Below are 24,795 nucleotides of genomic sequence, written 5' to 3'. Positions count from 1 at the left end.
GAGAGAGAGAGAGAGAGAGAGAGAGAGAGAGAGAGAGAGAGAGAGAGAGAGAGAGAGAGAGAGAGAGAGAGAGAGAGAGAGAGAGAGAGAGAGAGAGAGAGAGAGAGAGAGAGAGAGTTAAAAAAAACCCGACCGGAGCAGAGGTAGTGACTGATGCAGCACGTCAGCTCTGTCTTGTCAAGTGCACCATGTAAGTTACGAAAGAAGTAACTGTAAATATTCAACCGAAAAAGAGGCGAGCTGAAGAAAACCTGGGGAAAACTGAAGAAACATGAGCAACAGTGAAGCAATCACAGCGAGATCCGTTACTGTCTGTGTGTGCGTGGATGAACCGGACGGACTGCGCTCCCGGCCAGCTAGAGAGTTTTGTGTGTAGGGAGGGGCGGGCACTTTATGTGACTGGCCAATCACAGAGCGTGAAGACAGTCAGTTACCCAATGAGGATTTTCCTTCAGCACGATTACAGATATTTACGAGGTTTACTCGTTTCAGGCTCGTATTCGTCAAAAATGCTTTATCCGTACCGATACTCGTCTGAAACTAGTATCGGGCTCACCCCTAGTTGCTACAATTAAAATGATGATCTTACCCAGAATAAATTACTTATTTTCAATGATCCCAAACAAACCACCAGCTGACTTGTTTAGATCTCTGGACTCCTCAATTACCAAATTCCTTTGGCAGGATAGACCTCCACGACTTAGCTTAAAAACGCTTCAGAAGACCAAAGACAGAGGATCTACCCAACTTTTATTATTATTTGTTAGCCAACAGGCTGCAATATATACCAAGATGGTTGCAAGATAACCCACTAGATGAGTCCTGGTTAGACATAGAACAGACACTTTGCAATACGATAGAGCTTTCAGACTTACCATTTATTAGCTCAAGCATGAGAAAACATGAAGGCTTCTAAAGTATTAGTATCAGCACCTCTCTGACAGCATGGTGGGAGTATCTTAAAATGACAGAGTCTTCACTAGTACCATGCAGATGCACACCTATCTGGAATAATCCTGATATTTTGCAAAAGAATAAAATGATGAACCTTCCAGACTGGAAAAATAAAGGAATCCTATACCTGGAACACATATATGAAGGATTGGACTTCATCCCATTTAATAGAATAGTCTCCCAATTTGGAATAGATAAGAATAGCTTTTTAGAATACAACCAAATTAAATCTGTAGTCAGACAAACATTTAAGCTCAATAAAACAGAATTGCAAACACAACCAAGGGTATTAGACTTTTATAATCTCAAACCCCCCAAACTACTGTCTAAAGTATATAAGACACTGTGCAAAATAGACGATAGAATAGCCATCCCTATTGAAAAATGGGAGGTGGATCTATCAGTCAGCTTTGACCAGAACTTCTGGTCCCAAACTTGTTTAAAAACTTTTAAAATGATCAGACACTCCAATTTACAACTAATTCAGTACAACATTCTACACAGAGTAGATCATCGGATGTTCAAGATGGGGTTTGTGTCGTCGTACACACTGCACAAACAACATTCCTGACAATTACATTCATGCACTGTGGTCCTGCCCACCTGTCCAGGAATTTTGGCGTAGAGTATGTCAAAGTGTCCGAAATGTCATATCCCAACTTCCCCCTCCCTTTGTTTACTGGGAAACCTGGATGATGTCCCGATTGAAACATCTTTGGTTCACGTGGTTCTGACTGCCATATGCATCGCTAAGAAAACTATCCTCTTGAATTGGAAAAATAAAGAAACTCTCTGCATTAACTAGTATAGAAATCTTTTTTTTAGATCATATTACACTTGATTTAGCCTCTGCTTCCACTTCAAATCAATCTCTCTGGGCTCCTTTGATCGGTTCCATCACATAGCATTGATGGGGGACCGTTGATGTTGTCCTGCGGGATGATGTGGGTGAGGGGGTGGGGGATCTGAGTTTGGAGTATCCAGATGTTCCCTGGGGGTGGGTTCACTGGGGATGTCTGGGACTGGGGGGCCGTTGCCCCCCTCTGGAGGTACTTGGGTTGCCTTGGGGGGTGGATTGCTGGCGGTTGTGAGTGGGGCCCCTTGGAGGTCTTGGTGGCGGCCATGGGTCACTGCCTGGCAGCTGCATTGCCCCTGGGCGGGTCTGGGTGGGGGCCTGGGGGCTCGGGGTGTTGGGGTGGCTGGCCCCGTGTGGGGATATGGGCTGGGCCTTGGGGGTCGGGTCCTGACATGTATGCTGCTGGGAAGAAGGCAGGAACATGCAGCAGTACCTGGCCCAGGTTCACAGGCCTCGGGTAGACCTTGGCTCCTCTGCTGTCCCATCACAGGGGAGGGGGAGGACCCAACCTTACCTGGATGTCCTATGTCTTATATATTCTGGAAGTTGTGCAAATGCAGGGATGGGCATAGATATTCTGCTGGGTTGGTGTCCTCGGACTCCGTGAGGCTCTGTAATGCTGCTGCTTTGGGCCCTGGCAGGATGGGCTGGGGTCTCCATGCCCTGGGCGGCAATTTGACAACAGAGGTGCCTATTGGGGCCAGTGGGGGAGCTGGCTCCCTGGAGGGCTAAACCCAACCATCCATTCCTCCCCATCCCCGCATATTTCTCTCCTCCTGCTCCCTCACATCATCACACAAACATGCACATAGGACCTTGGGGGGAGGACAAGTCAGGCAGTGCGGGTATGGACCCCATTTTCGCATTCGTGTGGCAACCTGTCCCCAATTTTATTTGCACCTTACACACTTCCACCGACGACATTCCACGCAAACACACACTTAGGGCCTTGGGAGTGAGCACATTCAACGGCACTTGGCAGGGGGATTTCTCAGCCTCCTCCTGGGTGCCGGTGCCCACTTCCAATTTTAAACTGCATTTAGACACCGAGGGCTGTGGGTGCAAGTGGGGTGGTGTGGTGGCATCAGCTGGCATAGGCCAGACCATGCCCGCACTGCCCGCTCACCACAGCCATGGAATACACCTCATTAAAACACAACACTATATTGGAGCAGGTGGAGGGAGACTAGGGGTCTTAGCACACCTCTGTTGTTTCTTGGCTTCCTGGGGCTGGAGGCTAGGGGGGAGATCTGGCCGTCTGGTTGGGGTCTGGGGTGGTGGGTTGCTGTGCTCAGCATTGGGCGGGGGAGCCTGCTCATCAGCACCCCAGCAGACAGTGTCAAACTCTGGTAACTGGTGATGGTTGTACCCCATGTGCAGCAGTACCGGGACCAGAGTGAATCGGGTGTGTATGGGGAGCATGAGTGGATGTCCGGCATGCATTTTTGTAAGTCTTTGGTTGTATGTGCATGTCTGTGTTTGTGTATGACTGTATATGTCAGGTGGGGCCTTTGACTCCTCCCCTCTCCTGGGACTTCTTTTGATGATATAGATCTTCATCTCCCCTCCCCCTGCCACACCTGGTGTGGGGTGTGGTGCCTTGGTCTGCCTGAGTGTTCGTGGCTCCCGGGTCAGGGGGTTTAAGAGTTTTTGTAGTCTGCCTGATAGATCCCGGTGGCGGCCTGGTGGGGTCTGGGTCCCTGGGCTCTGCTGGGTCCCCGGCGGGGGTGGTCGCCCCTGGGTCGCTGGGTCCCGGGCTCGGCCGGCTAGGGGGTGGGAGGCTGGGGGCGGGCCTGTGGGCTTGCCGCTGATGTCTCCCGGGACTCTGCCGGCTGCTGGTTGTGGCCCGCCGGGGCGATCCTCTGTGCCTCTCGAGGGGGGCAGGGGCCTTTCTGGTTGCAGTCTCCCTGGGGTTCCTGTGTTCTGGGGCAGTGCCTGGATCTCTGGGACTTGGAGCTCCCCCCGTCTCCTATGCATCTTTGGGGGGGGGGCGGGGGGGGGGGGTTGGGCAGATTTGTGGTCCCTCGCACTCTCTATTGGACACTCCTTTACATAACCTTACATAAACAAGTGCATGTACACACAGGTGCTCACATAGTGCTCTCAAAAGTATGGGCATGGGCACGTTCAACACAGGTCTTAAGACATAGTGGGCCCTTAATGCACTGTGATTTATTATCGTGTGACTGTTCAAAACAAGTCAAAAGTCAAAGTCAAGTCAAAGTCATTTTTATTGTTAATTCTGCCACATGTACAGGACATACAGAGAATTGAAATTACGCTACTCTCAAACTCTCGTTAGATAGAAAATAAACATTTAGTATAAAAAGAGTAACCAAGTTCAGAGAGCCTGTGGGGGAAAAGAGAGGAGGTGGGGGAGAGCCGGGAGGGAGTTTAGCTTCCTAACTGCCTGATGGATAAAGCTGTCCTTCAGTCTGTTGGTCCTGACGGCAGCAGCTCGAAGAGGCTTTGCATTGGGTGAGTGGGATCAGTCGCAATGCGAAGGGCCTTTTTTGTGAGGCGGGTGCTGTAAATGTCTGGTAGGGAGGGGAGAGAGGGGAGGGGGAGAGAGAGATTTCTTCATCAAGTTGACACAGTGATAGCTTGATCTTGTTGTATTGTTGTTGAGTCCCTTTTTTTCTTGCTTTTTCTCTTGTCTCTTTCTGCAGGTCTAGAAGCAGACTCTTGTTCATTATTGTTTATTTTTGTGGAACCCACCCCCCCACCCCCCACCCCCTTGCCCCCTCTCTCCCGACCTTTTGTCTTTTCCTTTCTCTTTCACCTCTGACTCCGTGTCTGGTTGGAATTACAAAGCATTCAAAAACAATAACAATAAAGTTTTAAGTATCAGACGTGCCATTAAAAGCAGACGCTTTGATGCTCCACCTGTGAGTAAATCTGTAAGTCTTGTCACCAGCATTCAGACATCAATTCTGTTTGCTTCACAGCCAGACAGGACACGGTAAAAAAAAAAAAAAAAAAAAAGATGTGCTCCAGGTGTTCTGGTTTAACCACTCGTGTATTTATGGGTCTACTTTTGGATTGTTATTACTGAGAGTGGTTTCATTATTAGTCAGAAAGCAGCTTTTATTGCTAAGACTAGAGAACAAGGCTGCTATGCACCCCTGTGTCAGCCTGTACAAGCATGTGTGTTAGAAGTAACATTTTTGTTTCTAGTTAGTTACTAGCACCTCCTTTTGTTGCTTTTCCTTAATCCTCTCAGGCTCAAAATAAGTTTTGATAAAAGGACCAACAACTTAGTCCTTCAGGGGTATTTCTGAGTTAAAAATGTTAATGAAATACATATGTGGAGTAACCAAGCCCCCACAATGCGGCTCCAAAATTGAGGCAAACCCGGAAGTACCAAAAATTGCAGTTCCACCCTCATCCGTTGGGGGCTGGTGTCAGAAGCAAGCAAATCCTCAATGACTCCCATGTTAAAAATACCAATTTCACAGCAGAAATAAACATGTTTAGAGCCTGGTACCAAAACATGTTTTTGGTTTAAATTATCTAGTTTACACTCATGACATCTCTGAGGGGGGTGAATTTTTTTCCTCACTCTTCTGTTTAAGTGTTGTTGGTCTTTTCTTCTGTGAGACCAGACAGGTACGGAGCAAATGGAGAGAAAACCTATTGTTGGTAGAGAGTGGAGTCAATAATCAGAAGGATTGATCTGTTTTCGCCGCTGCAGAGGGGAGAACACAACAGTTTCCCAGCTAAACCCGCGCTTAGCTCTTGTCTGCTGCCCCAAGTGTTCTCAAGCTCTCTCTGATCATGCAGCTGTATTTATTGAGAAATAATGGAATGTAACATACGCAGTTTGCCATTTGCACCTGCAGCAGTATACGTCATTAGTCTCGATAAGCAGGAACTAATTACTTTGTTAGTCAGGAACTTAAACATCACAAGGTCATGTAATTCTAAGATAAGCAGGAAGCATCCTGAAACTTCCTTGATAATAAAGACACACGCTGGTATTGAGAGGAACTAAGAGGAGAAAGAATGTTTTTCACTCCCTTTTTGTGCAGGAGAAAAATATGCATCTGTTAGAGCTTGTGCAGAAAAACACTGAGAGGCACTTTATATTATAACAGGATTTCATAAAGTAGAAAATAGCATATAATAATGTAGAAAAGAGCTTATAATAATGTATAAAAGAGCTTATATGAGAGATACATATATTTTCAATCCCCCTTTTGAACTCTTTTAAGAGTTCAACAAAGATTAGACCTATAAAAGTTAATAAAGACAGTAAAAGAACAACATCAAATATCACTAAACAGAACATAATAAACAATGCTTAAGAGACTGAAAAACAACCAATGAGTTCACAGCTGAGACTATGAAAAACTGTGAAACAATACATGAAACATGACTCTGAACTTATTACTTCATGAACGTATTGCATGCACACCCCGTAAGGAGGAGAAAAACCCTGTCCACTGTACTTTAACAGGGAAAATTCCTCCATGTCCTCCTTTTTTTTTTTGGGACGAACGCCGCAGCACAGAGCGGGCATGCTAGACTAGACTAGCTTGAGGACAAATATCCTCATCAATGGTCAAAAGAAAGAACAAACAAAACAATAAAAGCTCATGAAAATAAACAGGTGATAGGGGATTGTGACAAAATCACTGAACATCATCACACTGTAACATCATTTAGTAACTGAAGGGTGTAAAGTAGAACCTTTGTAAAACAACTGAAGGGTGTTAAATATAACCCTTTTGAAATAACTGAAGGGTGGTTTCTTCTTCCCCCTGTTGAGATCCCGCCACTGGCTCCAGGCAGCTGCAGGGGGTGATGATGTCACGATTCTCATCCAGCTGGATGAGGTGGTAGCTTGGCACGCTACCTCGTCCTGCAGAAGTGGTAGCTTGGCACGCTACCGCGGTCAGCTACTTCTCTTCCTGGTCCGTAGGTCCTTTTTCCTGGTCAGGCTCCTCCTTTTGTGACAGGTCCTCTTGGACCTCGGTCAGAGTGCGGTGGGGCTCTTCTGCGGCAGCACACTGAGTCCAATGATACCAGGAGTCTCCTTTGCCGTCCAGCCGGACAGCGTGTGACGTCCTCTCCGTGATCCTGTAGGGTCCGGTCCACCTTGGTTCCGTCCACTTTTTTTTGGTGACCTTTAGTAGGACCCAGTCTGTCCCAGGTTGTCGAGATGGGGCGTCTGTGGTGGTACGGTCGGCCTCAACCTGTGATGAGAACTGAGAGACAAGACTATGCAACAAGTTATAATATGACCTTGGATCAAGGGAGTCAGTCAGGTCGGCAGTCAAAGGTAATTTTGTGGCAGGTCCCGGGAAAGGCCGTCCAGTCTGCAGTTCAAAGGGGATAAACCTTGTGGTTTTGTTAACCGAGCTCCGTACGGACATCAGGGCGAGAGGCAAAGCTTCTAACCAAGTTAATTTGGTCTGTGCACAGATTTTAGCCAATTTGACTTTTAGCGTTTGATTCATCCTCTCCACTTTCCCCTGGGATTGGGGATGGTATACTGAACCAAACTTGTGTTTCAGACCCAGCATGTTTTCAACCTCCTGTAGATCTTTGTTCGTGAAATGTGACCCATTGTCTGATCTGATTTTTTCTGGGAACCCATGTTGGGGAATATAATGATTAATCAAACATTTGGTAACTGTTTTGTTGTCTTCTTTTTTCGCAGGCCAAGCCTCTGGCCATCCAGTATAGGCATCTACACACACTAGGAGATACCTATAGCCTTTTACCCTGTCAATCATGTCTGTGAAATCTATGATTATCTCTTTTCCAGGGCATGTTGGTATTGGAAAGTGACCTTGGATTGGTTTCAGGGTGGGTTTGATGCCAAACTGAGTACACTCTGTACAGGTTTTGACTAAATATTTGGCCATGTCTGTTAGGTATGGATGCCACCAGGGGGACAAATTCCTCACCATCTGTGCTACACCAACATGTCCCACTCCGTGCGCTTCTTCCATTGCCGTTTGTCTAATGCCAGGTGGCAGTATGGGTCTACCATCTGGCCCTCTCCAAACGTCCGTGTTGGTTGCGCCCCTTGCCAACCACAAAGTTTTTTCTTGTGGCGAGGCTTGATCTTGCATGTCCTTGAGAGACTCTTTTGTGATGGAAATCTTAGGGTCAATGCTTTTCTCAATAGTTACTGTCTCAACCACTAGATTATGTATAGGGAGATATTCAGCTGTTAACTTGGCTGCTCTGTCTGCTTCTTGGTTACCTCTAGACACGAAGTCAGAGCCCTGACTATGTCCTTTGCATTTTATTACTGCCACTTCTGCTGGAAGGAATATAGCTTCTGCTAGTTCCCTCATTTCAGACCCATGCTTTATTGGTTTCACCCCAGCTGTCACAAAGCCAGCTCTCAACCATTGTTTAAGTTACACGTGCACGGCTCCTACGGCATAGGCTGAGTCACTGTAAATATTTACCTTTTTTCCTGTGCTCATTTTGAGAGCTGCAATGATAGCCAATACTTCTGCTCTTTGTGCTGACTGTTGTCCTTTTAGTTTTTCAGCTCCTGCAGTGAACCATTCGCCTGTAGGGAGTTGCTCTACTACTGCCCAAGCAGCTTTTAACCCGTCATTGTCATCCCTATAGCAACAGCCATCTGTAAACCAGTTCTTATCAGGGTTTTCTAGTGGGATTGCACTTAAATCTGGTCTGACCTTTTCTTCTATTGCTGTTTTTTGTTCGCATGAATGGGGTTCCCCAGTCCCCATGTGGTCTGCCATGTTTATTCCTTCATGTGTGTAGGTGATGTGTGGAGCCTCTAAAATCTTACTGATCTTTCTCTGTCTCAGCGGGGTCATGGTGAAAGCTTGTGATGTGATATAAGCTACTACACTGTGTGTTGTCGGTACTTTCAGCGGGTAGCCCATTACTATATGAGCTGTTTTCTGTAAAATGTTTGCAAGACCTGCTACATGTTGGGTGCAGGGTGGGTGTCTTTTTTCTGTGTTATCTAGCTTGACACTTATGTACATCAAGACTTCTCTCTGACCTCCCCCTATTTTCTGGAACAGAACTCCATTAACATGAGTTTCTGATCCAGAAACATCAAGGAAAAACGTAGATTTGTAGTCTGCCGTAGCCAAATCACTGGCTGTGGATAGTTGTTGTTTAAGTTTTATGAATGCTTCTTCTGCTGGAATAGTCCATTCCAGATGAGCAGTAAGTTGACACATCCCAAAGGGTGCTATAAGAGCACGTAGTGGGGCAGTGAGACCGACATAGTTGGGGATGAAGTGTCTACTGTAGCCTGTCAGGCCTAGGAAGGATAACATGTCTGACTGTTTCAGGTTTAGAATGGTGGAGTATGGAGTTTCTATGATCTGGTGACAATGAGACGCCAACTTGTGAGATCACCTTAAACCCAAGCTTGGCCAAATGGGTTAGTAGTGTTTGGGTAGCTTGCAGACAGGAGCCTGCAGAGGGCGCCGACAGGAGCAGATCATCAACATACTGCACTAAAACACAGTCATCAGGTAGGGGACATGTGTCCAGGAGCTGGCGCAAACATTGGTTGAATAGTCCAGGGGACAGAGTGAACCCTTGGGGCAACCGAGTATATCGGTATTGCTGTCCTCTGAACGTGAAAGAGAAAATGTCCCTCAGGGATTCATGAAGTGGAAGACAAAAGAATGCGTTTGCCAAATCTATGCAGGTGAACCATGCATGTGAAGGTGGTAGGTTTGTCAGAGCCACATATGGGTTAGGGACGGGAAGTGAGTCTGTGTTAAGTAGGGCGTTTATACGACGCAGGTCATGAACCATTCGATATTTACCAGTATTTTTCTTTTCTACAGGTAAAATAGGAGTGTTCCACTCAGACACGGATGGCTCCAACACCCCTGCTTGCAACAGACCACCAATGGTGTCGGCTATCCCATCTTCAGCATAGGGTTTGTGTGGGTATTGTGGAACCCATAGGGGAGCATGATCTTTTAGGTGAAAAGTCACCGGTGGGATGGACACCAACCCAACATCGGTGGGGCCCGTCGACCACAAGGAGGCTGGAAGTGAGTCTAACATTGTCAGAGCATCAGGGTGGTCAGTTCGTTCACGGCCATGAGATCTGCTAATAGTTTCCTGTTGTAAATGTGTCGTATTAGAACAAACCGCAGCGATTTTAAACGTCTGAGTTGAGTCTGAGTATGACACTTGTGGAAGAGGAGTCGAACGCCAATCAGTGGTTGCTATGGAACGTTTAACCATTCCTCCTAGCTCTTTTGCCTGATGGGCCGGATGTAAAGTGAGAGAGACATGAGGTACCGCCTCGTCTCCCATCACATACCATGCCAATTGTTCCTGGGTTAGGTTGACTGCCGCAGCCACACCTTCTGGTGCAGCATAAATATCTGTTGTTTGAACACACCATTGCTGTCCCTCTAGTTGGTTCTGGAAGGCTTCCTTGTACCAGACTGAGTCATGTCTGTCATAGAATAATGTTAGGTGAGGAGGGTCAGGAGGGGGAACATAAGGATGGACCTGAGTCAGTCAGGGTTTCCACTGCTGGTACAGAGTCATTAAACTAGGAGTGTCCTTGGTTTCTGTGTCCAACAGAGCCCAGTAAATCTCAGCACAGTCTGATATGTCAGGCAGTTTTTGAGCCAACAACATGCCTTCACTGGCTTCTCCGATGCAGGGCAAAATAGTCCCTTCAGGCAGGGTGACAGTAAGTCCCGTTGGACCACACAAAATGGTGGCTCCTAACTTGATGAGGAGACCTCTTCCCAGTAAGTTGACTGGAACTGTCGGAGAACAGACGAAGCTGTGGAGTACTGTTTGGTTTCCCACTGTAGTCGGGAGTGGCAGGGAGAAAGGCAGAGTTTGTTGTTCCCCAGAGAAGCCCATCACTGAAATAGTGCGTGTAGATGTCTTAGAAGGTGGTACAGTTTGTATGGAGGAGCAAGTGGCACCAGTGTCAACCAAAAATGGTTGATCTTGTCCATCTACATTTATTGACAGCAGGGGGTCTGCCGTGGCTCCCTGACCGTCGGAGGTTCTCTGTGGGGTGTCCTATTGTCTTGGACCACCCTCCAACTGGTCCCAGCCCATCATTGGCATCTGGGTGTGGGGTCCGGTAGGCCCTCCTCGTCCTGAGAAGGTGCCTCTGCCTCGACCTTCACTTTGTGGGCTGTATGGCAAGGGGCAGTTCCTGGACCAATATCCTGGTTGACCACAGGTGTAGCAAATGTCTTGAGCAGGTGGTCCCCCTTTGCCGCCTACTGGCCTCCACTGTCCCCATCCCCTGAAACCACCTCTAGGTTGACGAGCAAAAGGTGGTCGCTGGGCAGCATATGTGAAGGGTGTGTTTCGTTGTAGTGGCATATATGGCCCTGAATATGGTGGCTGCGGCTGCCAAGTCATATGCGAACCCTGATCAGGAAGTGACGGTGTTGGTGGGGGTGTGGCTGTGGACACGACCATTTGTTTCTTAACCTTGTCCCCCTTTTCGCCCAAAGTCTTTTTCGCGGCTTGTAATTGGACCCTGAGCAATTGTTTTTGCAAGTCCTCTAAGTCATCAGAGTCTTTTTCTTCTTTTACCTGTACTTTGTTGAGGTTAAAAATAAGGTGTTTCTTCCACTTACTAAAATCACAGTCATGCAGGTCGGGGTTGTCTTCCATTTTCTGAGTCACTGAGTCGGGGACTCCCTTCAGGACTGCCTTTTTGAACCACATACTATTCGTGCCCTGTTAGGATGGGTGTTGGCCAGTTTGGGCCACCCAGTTGTCAATGGCTTGGTTCAGGTAAATGGAAGGATTTTGTTTAGTATCCCATTTAATTTTGCTCATTGCGCTGCTATCTTTTAGTGGGAACATTTTTCTGACTGCCGGGCCTAGTTGAGCTATCACTCTACCGAGAGGTACAGAATTAGAATCATGAGTTGTGCCGGCGTCTTTCTCTAGGGCCTCCGCCTGCGAGCGTGACGTGCACCGAGTGATTACCGCTCGAAAATCTCCCAATGCAAGGTCCTGTCCAGCAGTGAGGGTGTCAAAATCTGAGAGCCAAGTGTTTCCACCCTCTTGGATATCTGGTAATTTATCTATTAAAGCCTGGATATCCCCAAGGGAATACGGCTGATAGACTTTCTGGGCATTGGGTTTATTCTGCACCATGGGTAGTTGGAAGGTCGGTGGGGGGCCCATGGACCTTGTGTGTCTTCTGTCTGGGCATGGGGATGGAGAGCTGGAAAATACAAGCAGGTCCCTTTCTTCCCTAGACACTTCTCTCGTGAGCTGCTTCTGTCGCTCCTCTTGTAGAAGGGATTCATAGCTCTGACTGGCTGCTGGAGGGGGATCATATGATTCCTGCCCTACCAGAACCATTTTTACCACTATATTTTTGTTTGGGTCTTCCAGATCTTTTCCCTGCAACTGGGAGCTAACGTGAATTGGTGTTGGCTCATTCAGGTCTGGCGTTTTGGACCATATAGCTGGGCTATTTGGCCAAAGTGCTGGAGGCGGTGTTTGGGGGCCCGTACCGTATTCAGGTGCGACCAGGCCCTGATTAAAATAGTGAGTGGTAAATTGATTTTGTGAGTTGTCTATGTCCTGTCGTTTAGCCCTTAATTCGAACGGTGCAGCTAGGTTGTCTGCAGATGGGCTACTGTTTGATGTTTCATTATTTGGCAGGAAGGTATAATGTTTCCTTGTGGTGGAGGGTTTGATTTTAGTGTCTGTTCCTGATGTTGCCGTTACACCTGACCACTCACTCAGATTATCCTCCTGAGATTCCGGTTGTATGTCCAGTATGCCGCTAGTATCTTTTATTACTGGATACAGTCCTGCTGCTGGAGCAGTAGGAGGTGTAGGCTGTATAGCGGGGGAGTATGGGGGTGGTTGGGTGGGTGATTTGGTCTCTTTTTTCACTGTCTTCATATTATGTTTGGCTGCATTCCACAACATGACCCACTGCCTGTATTTAATTACTCGGCCCGCCTGCTTCTCAACTTCGCTTTTTATCTTTCATTTTGTTAATACTCCTGCCTCCCTTAAAGCTTTCTTAGCTTCTTCTTCCTTTTCTCTCGCTTCTGCTACCTTCTGCTCCCATATTTTACCCCAGTTTCCTCTGCTGTTCACATCTGTTCCTTTTTCTTTCATCGCTTTTTCTGCTGTTTTTCTCAATAAATTTTTGTTTTTCGTAGCTTCTATTGGACCGTTTGTCATATTTATTATAGTCTCTATGCAGGCTAATTGTTCTCCCACTGTGCTCAGGATGTCATTCGGTCCCCATCCATCATCCTCCGTTTCATGATCAAATTCTTTATCCATCATTCTGTTAGTATGCTGCTGGATTTTGGTGACAATTTGGACCGGTGAGGTCTTAGCTCATAGGGAACTCTAATCACCGGTGTTAAAAGTGAGACAGCACTAATGACCGTTGTGGTAACTTTCTCTTCTACCTTTTCAGGTAGAAAGTTCTTACCTCTGCATCCACAAGGGTGTGCTGTATTTCTCTCACTTACACATATAATTGTTAGTACAGTTCATTCATTCATTACCCTTCTTATCTGCGGTGGGGTGGTGTTCACCGCTCATTCAGCTATTTCCCTATCCGTATGATATGAAAAATTCTATGTGTTTTTACACTTATCCTTACTCTCTGTACTTTTCGTAAGTACAGATAATATGTTTGCTTAGCCTAAAGAGACTTATTATTCTCATGTGGAGTTTATTTTTCATCTCTTTTATTGTGTAATTCAAGTTAATCAGTCAGCTCTATCTGTTTTACCGACAGGGTTGACTGAGACTTGACATTCATACATCGTGTGTTCTAACTATGGCGTGTGTCTTGTGTCAAAAACAATTTTCTTGTTTCATAAGAAGGTCCCAGACCTGTAGAATTTTAGGAGTTCTCTTCGCCTCCTAGGGCCTCTAACCCTTTTTTTTAATATAACCTTGAACAGGTCCCTGACCTGTAGAATTTTAGGAGTTCTCTTCGCCTCCTAGGGCCTCTAACCCTTTTTAATATAACCTTGAACAGGTCCCTGACCTGTAGAATTTTAGGAGTTCTCTCGCTCCTAGGGCCTCTAACCCTTTTTAATATAACCTTGAACAGGTCCCTGTGTCATGTCTCGTGGAACGTGTTTAACCCAAGACATGCAGTAATCTGACTCAACGAGCAGGTAGGAAAACTTAAAGTCTTTATTTATTTAACTGGAACAAAAGGTGCACAGGGAAGTCCTGTGGAGAAGGTGAGCAGTAGCTCGAGTCCATAAACGTTCGGGGAGAACGAGGTGAGGAAGCCGAGGTGAGCTCAAGTCAGTCCAGGGGTGATGAGGAAAACAGGTTAGACAGCGGAAGGAATCCAACCAGGCACAGCGGAGGAGGATGGGACGTGGTGAAAATGTCCAGTCAGTAAAACCAGCGAGTTGAGGCAGGTTGAATGAGATTCTGGAGAGAACAAACAACATCCAGGTTTCAGGGTAATCCAAAGAGTAATCAGAACGGTCCAAGGTCAATAATCCAAAATATCCTATCTTCGAGTAACGAGTTCACAAAAACAAGGGCGAGTGGCTGGTACTACCTCTACAGGAGCAATCATCCGGCGTAATGAGATGTCACCATCCTCCTTTTATACCTGCGTCCCTGATTGGAGATGTTCTGCAGCTGCGGCGCCCTCCGCTGTCACCTGTGGAAGATCAGTCAGATAGAGTGAGATGGGGTGATGTCACTCACCTCGGCTCAGGAACATCACAGTGCCCCTCCCTCAACGGACGCCCCCTGGCGTCCCAGCAGCAGTCCTCGACGCCTCAAAGTCGGTAATGAGAGAGGGATCCTCAATGTAGGAGCGGGGAATCCAGGACCGTTCCTCTGGGCCATAACCGTCCCAGTCGACCAAGTACTGAACCCCACGACCACGGGGACGGGAGTCAAGGATGCGCCGAACCTTGTAAACCAACCCCCCCTTGTAGAACCGAGCAGGAGGAGGAGCTGGAGCCGGGCACAGAGGACTGGAGACCACAGGCTTGACCAGGGAGACATGGAAAACCGGGTGGATCCGGAGGGACGGAGGAAGGTCCAGGCGCACGGTCAGTGGGCTCGGGACGGCAATCACCTTAAAAGGACCCAGGTACCTCGGAGCGAGCTTCCTAGATGTGGCTTTCAAGGGCACATCCCTCGAGGAAAGCCAAACCATCTGTCCGGGGACGTAGGAGGGTGCTGGGCGACGGTGACGATCAGCCAACCGCTGATTCCTTTCTGCGGTACGTTGAAGGGCCGACCTAGTAGCCACCCACGCACGATGAGCCCGGCGAAGAAACTGGGGAGTGGTGCTGGTGGAGTCTGTCTGGAGTGGAAACAGAGACGGCTGATATCCAAGAGAGGACTCAAATGGGGACTGACCTGTGGCGGAGGAGACGTGGCTGTTGTGGGCATATTCGACCCAAGCCAGTTGGTCACTCCAAGAAGACTGGTTGGTAGAACAGATGCAGCGTAGCATGGCGCCCAGCTCCTGATTCATTCTCTCACACTGGCCATTGGTCTGGGGATGAAAACCAGAAGTTAAAGCCACCCGGGCCCCCAAAGCGGTGGCAAACTCCCTCCACACCCGGGATACGAACTGGGGGCCACGGTCTGAGAGAATCTCTGTCGGTATCCCATGGAGGCGGAAAACATGCTTGATCAGGAGCTGGGCTGTGACTGTGGAGGTGGGAAGCGCCTTTAATGGCACTAGGTGGCAGGCTTTAGAAAACCTGTCCACTATTGTGAGGATGGTGTTAAATCCATGTGAGGGGGGTAACCCACAAACAAAGTCAATAGCAATATGTGACCACGGGCGAGAAGGTACAGGCAAAGGACTGAGTAGCCCCGCGGGTAATTGGTTGGTACCCTTTTGTCGTGCACAAACATGGCAGGCTGACACGTACTCCCTCACATCCTTGAAGATGGATGGCCACCAGAACGAGCGCCGAATCAGGGCTAGGGTCCGACCCACTCCGGGATGGATAGAAAACCTCCCGGTGTGTGCCCAGTGGATCACCTTCCCTCGCAGCTCCTGTGGAACGAACAACTTATTTGTTGGTCCATTACCTGGGCCGGGGTCCACCTTGAGGGCTTCCAGCACCTGATCCCTAATAGTCCAGGTCACTCCTGCAAGGATGCAGGAGGAAGGCAAGATGGTGCCTGGTGTCGCCTCGTCCTCGGAAGCGTACTGTCGGGACAGGGCATCAGGCTTAGTGTTCTTCGACCCTGGCCGATAGGACAGAACAAAGTTAAAACGGGTAAAAAACAAGGACCACCGATACTGTCGGGGATTTAGTCTCTTCGCTTCTTTGAGATAAATCAAGTTTTTATGATCCGTCCAGATGACAAATGGAAGTTCAGCCCCCTCCAGCCAGTGTCTCCACTCCTCCAGAGCCAGCTTCACTGCCAGTAACTCCCTGTCCCCAACATCATACCTGCTCTCAGCTGGCGTAAGACGCCGTGAGAAGAAGGCGCAGGGATGAAGCTTGTGGTCGACCGGGGATACTTGAGAGAGCACTGCCCCAACCCCAGTGTCTGAAGCGTCCACCTCCACCGTGAACTGAGATTTAGGGTCGGGCCTGGAGAGGACCGGAGCCTCGGTGAACCTTCTTTTGAGAGCCCGGAAAGCTGCTTCTGCTTTTGGAGACCAAGAAAAGGGGTTAGTCACAGAAGTCAGGGCTGTTAGAGGGGCTGCGGTTTGACTGTAGTTGCGGATGAACCGACGATAAAAGTTCGCAAAACCCAGGAATCGCTGTAGCTGCTTCCTGGTAGCAGGGGTGGGCCAATCTGTCACCGCCTTTATTTTGTCAGGGTCCGCCTTCAGCCGACCACTCTCCAACACAAAACCAAGAAACTTAACAACAGAGACATGAAATTCGCACTTTTCAGCCTTAACAAATAGTCTATTCTCCAACAATCGTTGGAGCACCGCTCGAACGTGTTTCTTATGTTCAGAGACTGACTTAGAAAAGATTAAAATATCGTCGAGGTACACAGTTACGAAGTCGTTGATGTAGTCACCCAAAACAGAGTTCACCAGCCTCTGAAAAACTGCTGGGGCATTAGTGAGACCAAATGGCATCACTAAATATTCAAAATGCCCCAAAGGAGTCTTAAAAGCAGTTTTCCATTCATCTCCTTGTCGGATCCTGACTAGATGGTAAGCGTTGCGAAGGTCCAACCGAGTGAAAATGGTGGCGTCCTGGACTGGCTCAAAGGTGGAAGAGAGTAGTGGAAGTGGGTACTTGTCCTTAACAGTTATTTGGTTAAGACCTCGGTAGTCAATACAGGGACGAAGGGAACCATCTTTTTTAGCCACGAAGAAGAACCCTGCCCCCAAGGGTGACGTAGATGGCCTTATGATCCCATTGGCCAGCGCTTCAGTAATATAGGACCGCATACAGTCCTGCTCAGGCTTCGAGAGACTATAAAGGCGACTTGTAGGAAGTGGGGCTCCTGGCAGTAGGTCAATGCCACAGTCGAAAGGTCGATGAGGTGGTAAGGTGGCGGCTTGGTCCCTACTGAACACCTGCTGTAAGGCGTGGTATTCTGAAGGTACCTGTGCGAGATCAGGGAGCTCCTTCGGAGCCACGGCAGAAGCATTAACTCCGGAAACAGCAGAGGTCAGACAAGTCAGGTAACATTCCGGACTCCAGGTCTCCACACGGTTAGCTCTCCAGTCCAATTGTGGATTGTGTGCAGTAAGCCAGGAATGTCCCAGAACCACTGGATTCTGCGGAGAAGGGAACACAAACAGCGAGAGCATCTCCGTGTGGTTACCTGAGACCTGGAGCTGGAGAGGAACAGTTCGGCGTGTGATAGTAGACAGGGGTCTCCCATCCAGAGAAGAAACGGTCAGTGGTTCAGGAAGGGGTTCGGTAGTTATGCCCCATTCGTGGACTAGTCGTGGGTCCACCAACGACTGCTCGCTGCCAGAGTCTACTAAAGCTGTCGTCTGATGAGAGCGGTTATTGCAAGTCAAAAGACAGTTTATGAGGAAACGGGAGGTTCTATTACCTGAGTTGCTGCCCACCAGAACTCCCGGTCCTACTGGTGGGCTCGACCTTTTAACAGCTCCGGGCAGGTCCGCACAAAATGTCCCGGTTGTCCACAATATAAACACAATCCTCTACTGCGACGGTGTTGTCGTTCCTCCGGAGTCAGGTGAGCCCTTCCCAGCTGCATGGGTTCGTCAGAGGTGTTCAGAGAAGATGGTCTAGTGGTTGAGCGGTGATGGGGAGGTGCAGGTGAAATATCCCTCGTAGCAGGTCTATTTAGCTCCCGATATCTCTTGTCAATAGAGATGGACAAAGAGATCAGTCCATCCAGGGTGGATGGCTCCGGGCACAGAGCCAGCTGGCTCTTGACGCGGTCACTTAATGCCTCGATGAAGGCTGCCTTCAAGGCATCCTCGTTCCATGACGTCATGGCTGCCACCGTACGAAACTCCAAGGATAATTCTGCCACTGTCCTTTTACCCTGTGAGAGGTGGAAGAGCCTCTTTCTTATGTCCGTGTTAGTCTCAGAGCTGCAAAAAGTCATTTTAAAATCCTCCAAAAAATCAGGGTAGGTACCAGACAGAAAATCAGGATTCCTACTCTTTGCCTCTGCCCATCTGAGTGCCTTGCCTCTCAATAGTCCTACAACAAAAGCGATCTTCAAAGAGTCTGTAGAAAAAGCCCTCGGAGATCCCTCAAAAGCTAGGCGGCACTGAAGCAAAAAACCATAACCGTCCTCAAACTCACCAGAAAAAGTCGGACACTGCAAAGAGGGAGCTTGACGGAAGTGCGTGACTTCCGGGTGTCCAGGCATTTCCGGTCCGGGTGGAAAAGGTCCCCCGGCGGCTTGACCAGATAGATCCGTAGATGCCGGCGCAGCAGCTGACGCAGATGCAGAGGCTGGAACGGGAAGACGCTCATGGAGTTGCTGGATAGCAGTCTCAAGGCGTTGGTAGCGCTGGTTCGCGATACTGAGTTGCTCCAGAAGGACGGGAAGTGTTTGCTCCTGCTGCGTCATCCGGGTGGCGAGATCCGCGAGTGCAGATTCTGCTGGGTTGTTTTGATGGCCGGATGATTCTGTCATGTCTCGTGGAACGTGTTTAACCCAAGACATGCAGTAATCTGACTCAACGAGCAGGTAGGAAAACTTAAAGTCTTTATTTATTTAACTGGAACAAAAGGTGCACAGGGAAGTCCTGTGGAGAAGGTGAGCAGTAGCTCGAGTCCATAAACGTTCGGGGAGAACGAGGTGAGGAAGCCGAGGTGAGCTCAAGTCAGTCCAGGGGTGATGAGGAAAACAGGTTAGACAGCGGAAGGAATCCAACCAGGCACAGCGGAGGAGGATGGGACGTGGTGAAAATGTCCAGTCAGTAAAACCAGCGAGTTGAGGCAGGTTGAATGAGATTCTGGAGAGAACAAACAACATCCAGGTTTCAGGGTAATCCAAAGAGTAATCAGAACGGTCCAAGGTCAATAATCCAAAATATCCTATCTTCGAGTAACGAGTTCACAAAAACAAGGGCGAGTGGCTGGTACTACCTCTACAGGAGCAATCATCCGGTGTAATGAGATGTCACCATCCTCCTTTTATACCCGCGTCCCTGATTGGAGATGTTCTGCAGCTGCGGCGCCCTCCGCTGTCACCTGTGGAAGATCAGTCAGATAGAGTGAGATGGGGTGATGTCACTCACCTCGGCTCAGGAACATCACACCCTGACCTGTAGAATTTTAGGAGTTCTGTCGCTCCTAGGGCCTCTAACCCTTTTTAATATAACCTTGAACAGGTCCCTGACCTGTAGAATTCTAGGGGTTCCCACATCCCTAAGGCCTCTAACCTAGCTTAATATAACCTCGTTATATTTCTATTCACTCGTCAGTGAATAGTTTGGTCAGCCACGACCTGGAAGATTTCTTTTCTATTTCCTTGTCTCTTATTATTTTACCATTACACCATAGTAAAAACTTCTCATTATTTCTGCAATTGTCTCCACTTTCTTCTCCAACGATTAATTTTAGGACCACAGTTACTAAGATTCAAAACACAAAGGTTTTGAATATATCCAATGAGCAGATTTTAGAAAAGTCCTGCTTACCTTGATTCCACCGCGGTGTTTTGCGCCTGGATCATTCACTGGGTCGGTTGGTCTAATCGGCCTCCAAAAACTCCTTCTTCTTTAACAGGAAGAAATCCTGTTCGTGACGCCAAAAATTGTTGGTCTTTTCTTCTGTGAGACCAGACAGGTACGGAGCAAATGGAGAGAAAAACTATTGTTGGTAGAGAGTGGAGTCAATAATCAGAAGGATCGATCTGTTTTCGCCGCTGCAGAGGGGAGAACACAACAGCTTCCCAGCTAAACCCGCGCTTAGCTCTTGTCTGCTGCCCCAAGTGTTCTCAAGCTCTCTCTGATCATGCAGCTGTATTTACTGAGAAATAATGGAATGTAACATACGCAGTTTGCCATTTGCACCTGCAGCAGTATACGTCATTAGTCTTGATAAGCAGGAACTAATTGCTTTGTTAGTCAGGAACTTATACATCCCAAGGTCATGTAATTCTAAGATAAGCAGGAAGCATCCTGAAACTTCCTTGATAATAAAGACACACGCTGGTATTGAGAGGAACTAAGAGGAGAAAGAATGTTTTTCACTCCCTTTTTGTGCAGGAGAAAAATATGCATCTGTTAGAGCTTGTGCAGAAAAACACTGAGAGGCACTTTATATTATAACAGGATTTCATAAAGTAGAAAATAGCATATAATAATGTAGAAAAGAGCTTATAATAATGTATAAAATAGCTTATATGAGAGATACATATATTTTCAGTGTATTAAAAGCCTAAAATTCTGTATAATTAATGAGCATCCGACCCACGTGACCGCCGCCTCAGACCCACGTGACCACAGAGCTAGCTCCGTGGAAAGGCCTCAGTAGAGCCTCGGTCTGGCTTGGAAACTGTTCCTGGATTTTGAGTCTCTGTGTTTGTGTTTGATTTTTTGGATATTTTTTGTGCAATTGTTGGACAAAATGACTTGCTGTGGCATTAATTGCACTGATAACACATCCAAGGAGTCTCCACTTCATTTTTTCGGTAAGTAAAATTATATTTATGTATTTTAGGTCACTGCCGAGCTGAGCTTAGATTTTAACATGTACTGTTTAACCATGAAATTTAAATGTAATAGGGTAAAACCCAGTGCATTTAACATAATGCTGCACTTTAGAAAATGGGTTGAAATATAACATGCTGGTGGAGCTGGGTTCCCACTATCGGCTTGTGGAGCTCTCAGGAAACCGATGTTTTCCACCCGTTTCTCCCCTCCCCGCAGCCCGGCGCATCTCTGTCTGATCGCGGCTCCTGTCTGCTGCGTGGGCTGTCGGATGGTTCTCCCCGCAGCTCGGCGCATCTCTGTCTGATCACGGCTTCTGTCTGCTGCGCGGGCTGCCTGCTTGTGGAGCTCTGGGATGGAAACCTTTCAACCCGGTTCTCCCCAGCGGCAGCTCTGCACATCTCAGATCGCAGTGGCGCTTGTCTGCTGTGCGGCTGCCGGCTTGTGGAGGTCTCGGAGACCTCTGTGTTCCACCCGGTTTTACCCAGCGGTCAGCCCGGCGTATCGCTGACTCAGCTCTGGTGTTGTGCACAGTTAACTTCAGTTGTAGCTAGGTTGCTACCTCCGTTAGCTTAGCTCCCACCTCTGCGTTAGCTTTGGGTTAACTTCAGGTTAGCTTGTAGCTAGTTTGACCGGGTGTCGTCAGTTGATCCCAGCCTTACAGCCCCACCCTCAGCTAGGGCTGCAACAACGAATCGATAAATTTGATGAAAATCGATTACTAAAAGCTTTGGCAACGAATTGCGTCATCGATTCGTTGTGTCACACAACTCTTCCAAAAGCCCCCCCCCCCCCCCCTTCCCGCCCGCCGTTGCGCGCAGACCATGGCGCAGATTGGAGCAAGTCAGATCAGCGCGAGGGAGAGCCGGCAGGTGTTTGGAAGAGGAACATGGCAGAAGCAGCGATACCCAAAAAAGTAAGAACTTCTAAAGTTTGGGAGCATTTTCATTTAAATCAGGCGAAGACATTCGTTAGCTGCAACGTTTGTAGGTCAGACTTAGCATGGCACGGGAGTACTACGGTGATGATGCAGCATCTTAAACGCAAGCATGTCAGAATCATCAGCGAGGAAGGAGAGAGCACTGTGTCCGGGTAAGTAAAAAACTTTTCAAAAGTGATTCACCCAAGTCCCGGATTATTACACAGGCTAGACATGCCCTAAGTACGTAAAAAAAAGTCTATAAAATCGTAAGCGCGACGCTATTAGATAAACGGGGGGGGGGGGGGGGGGGGGGGGGGGACTCGCACTGCTGCGAACCGGTTCCGCCGTCACATTCCCGCAGAAACTGGTTGATCACACTGGGGCCTGACTACTAACATGTGGCTTTACAACCACGATGTCCTCGGAAACGAAAACGCTTTTAAAAGGGAGGGAGGAGTCCTAACTGTTGCTGCAGGCGTGTTGTGTGAGTGCAGTTATATACTGGTTAATGTATTTTTGGGTTCAGTTGCTTTCATGTGGCCTAATGTGAGTCTATTTGGGATTATTGGAATGATCAGCAGCATTTCTTGATGTGACTTTATGGCAGTTGCCCAGGGCATCATCGCAAGGAGGATGGCATTCATTTACTTTTGTTTTATATGGTATTTTTTCAGTCATTTTTGGAAATGGTGATTAATTTTGATTAATTCACAGCCTATGTTTAATTATATTTAAAAATTAGTTGTTTGACATCCCCAATTATAATAAATGTCTACAGATGAGGTCAAACAAAACAGATGAGAATTCCCTTTAAAGAGCAGGTCACCCCCAAATAAACTTTTTTTGCTTATAAACTAAATAAATGAGTGTCTAATCGTGCTGCAGACATGTGTCATCAATAATATGGCACTTCAGTGCATCTTAGTTCAAATTTAAATATTCTGCCTAGAACTGGCAGTGTTGTGTCGTTGTCAGGTAAAAACTCTGCACTGTATTTTAATTTAAATCTGCCACCGCTATTGGCTAAGAAGTATGCTATGATGTAAACTGGTACATTATGATGTCACAATGCTGTCGTGAGCCGGAGTGTGTGTGTATTTGTTAGCAGCTCCGCCCTCTCGGTCTGCCAGGCCAGCCTTTCTCAAATGGGGGTACGCGTACCCCTGGGGGTATGTAAAGAAACTCCAGGGGGTACATCAGAGAAGCAGACTGTGTCTAAAAAAGAGCTTGATCACAGCAGTTGCCTCCCTGCCACCAAGGATGAAAAAGATCCTCAGTGAAGCACAAGCCCAAGTGTCTCACTAAAAAGTCTGTAAAAACACTCCGTGCAGTAATGTTAAGATTTCAGTCTTCTTTTTGGTATTTAAAAATATATTTTGAGATTTACATTTGTTTTTAGCAATTATTATTTAAAATGACGTTGATGATTTCTTTTAGAGAACAGATATACTATGATCCCAAAAGAGAACACTTTATGTTGATATGCTTTTTATGTGCACAAATCTTTAATTATAATTAGCTTAATCATTTCTTTGGCCTGTATTTGATATATTTTTTTTAAATATTTCTAGTTATATATATATATTTTTTCCAAATAGTTCAAGAGATACTACAAAAAATGTGCAGTGTTTTGCACATTTATGGATTTTTCAATGGGTAATCTTATGGTTTTAAATAGTTTTATGGTGACTGTTTTCAATTAATTAATTAGAATAACATTTTAGAGATAAAAAATATTTCCAATACATTTAGTTATGGAGTATTAACATTTAAAATATTCAAAATAGGTTTTTTTTCCCAAATGGTTGAATTTTGTACTTGTTTATCAGTTTCAAAGTTTTATAAATCAGTCACTGAAGGCACCTATTTAAGGTCTTGTTTTTTTACAACCAAAAATGTTTTTGCGCTGATTAGGGGTACTTGGCTGAAAAAAATATTTCACGGGGGTACATCAGTGAAAAAAGGTTGAGTACCACTGTGCCAGGCAACAGCATTTGTTGCATTTTTCAAACATGAAGTGGGAGTGGAGTTAGACTCTGGTAGGGGTTGACTTGCTCTTTAAGCTGTTTAACTTGGACCAAGCATTTTAGGTCACAGATAGGTATAGCTTAGGGTCTCTGTCTATACACCTTATAAGACAATTTAGGTGATGGCATGTTGTTTTTCTGCTATTGAACTGTTTTCTAATAATGTTGTGTTTAAGAAAGTGAAGGAAGGAGAGAAATAACGTTTCCCTAGCAGTTTTTAAAAATGTCCCCATGTAATCTGATTAATCGTGTCGAGACCCCATCCGATTAATCGATTATCCAAATAATCGTTTGTTGCAGCCCTACCCTCAGCTCCACCTCTCTTCCCTTTTGTGGAATTGTCTGGGCTTGACGGAACCTGTGACACGGTCAAAATGGCAGTGGTGGCCACCTCCCATTTGGCCTCGAGACCAACATAAAAATACTGCTTCCTTGCAGTGATTTAGGCATGTAATGCCCCATATTGCCAGGGAAAATGAACACTGTCACTTTAAACAACTTGAGTTTTGGAGGTGCCAGTAGGTAATTTGTTAGCTTTATTTTAATTTGATGTAAGCTGGTGAAGGTTCTCAGTCATCCAGGTCATGGTAATCCAAAAGGGTTCAAATGCAACTGGACCTCTTTGGTTTCAAGAGACATGTCCCCGGCGTCCCCGGTTAAAATGCCTAAGCTCCCAAGTCACTCACTCTGCACACCTGCTTCCCATCAGTCATCAGCTCACCTTTTTCTGCTTTCTAATCACCACCAGACAGTTTAAAAGTCTCCCTGTTCCCTCATAAGAATCTCTTTTTCATTTTGGTTTCTGGCTTTTTGGTTGTTCATTCTCCGTCACCTGCCCTTTGTGTCTAACACCAACTGTTTGTAACACTTGGCTTGATGGGTGTGAAGTGCATCACTTAAAGCATAAAGCAGATTAAAGGGGAAACTCAAAGGATTAGGATATCGTGCAAAAGTCCATTTTTTA

This window comes from Nothobranchius furzeri, chromosome 14 (assembly GCF_043380555.1).
Source record: "Nothobranchius furzeri strain GRZ-AD chromosome 14, NfurGRZ-RIMD1, whole genome shotgun sequence".
Taxonomy (NCBI): Eukaryota; Metazoa; Chordata; class Actinopteri; order Cyprinodontiformes; family Nothobranchiidae; genus Nothobranchius; species Nothobranchius furzeri.
Note: the sequence above shows the minus strand (reverse complement) of the source record.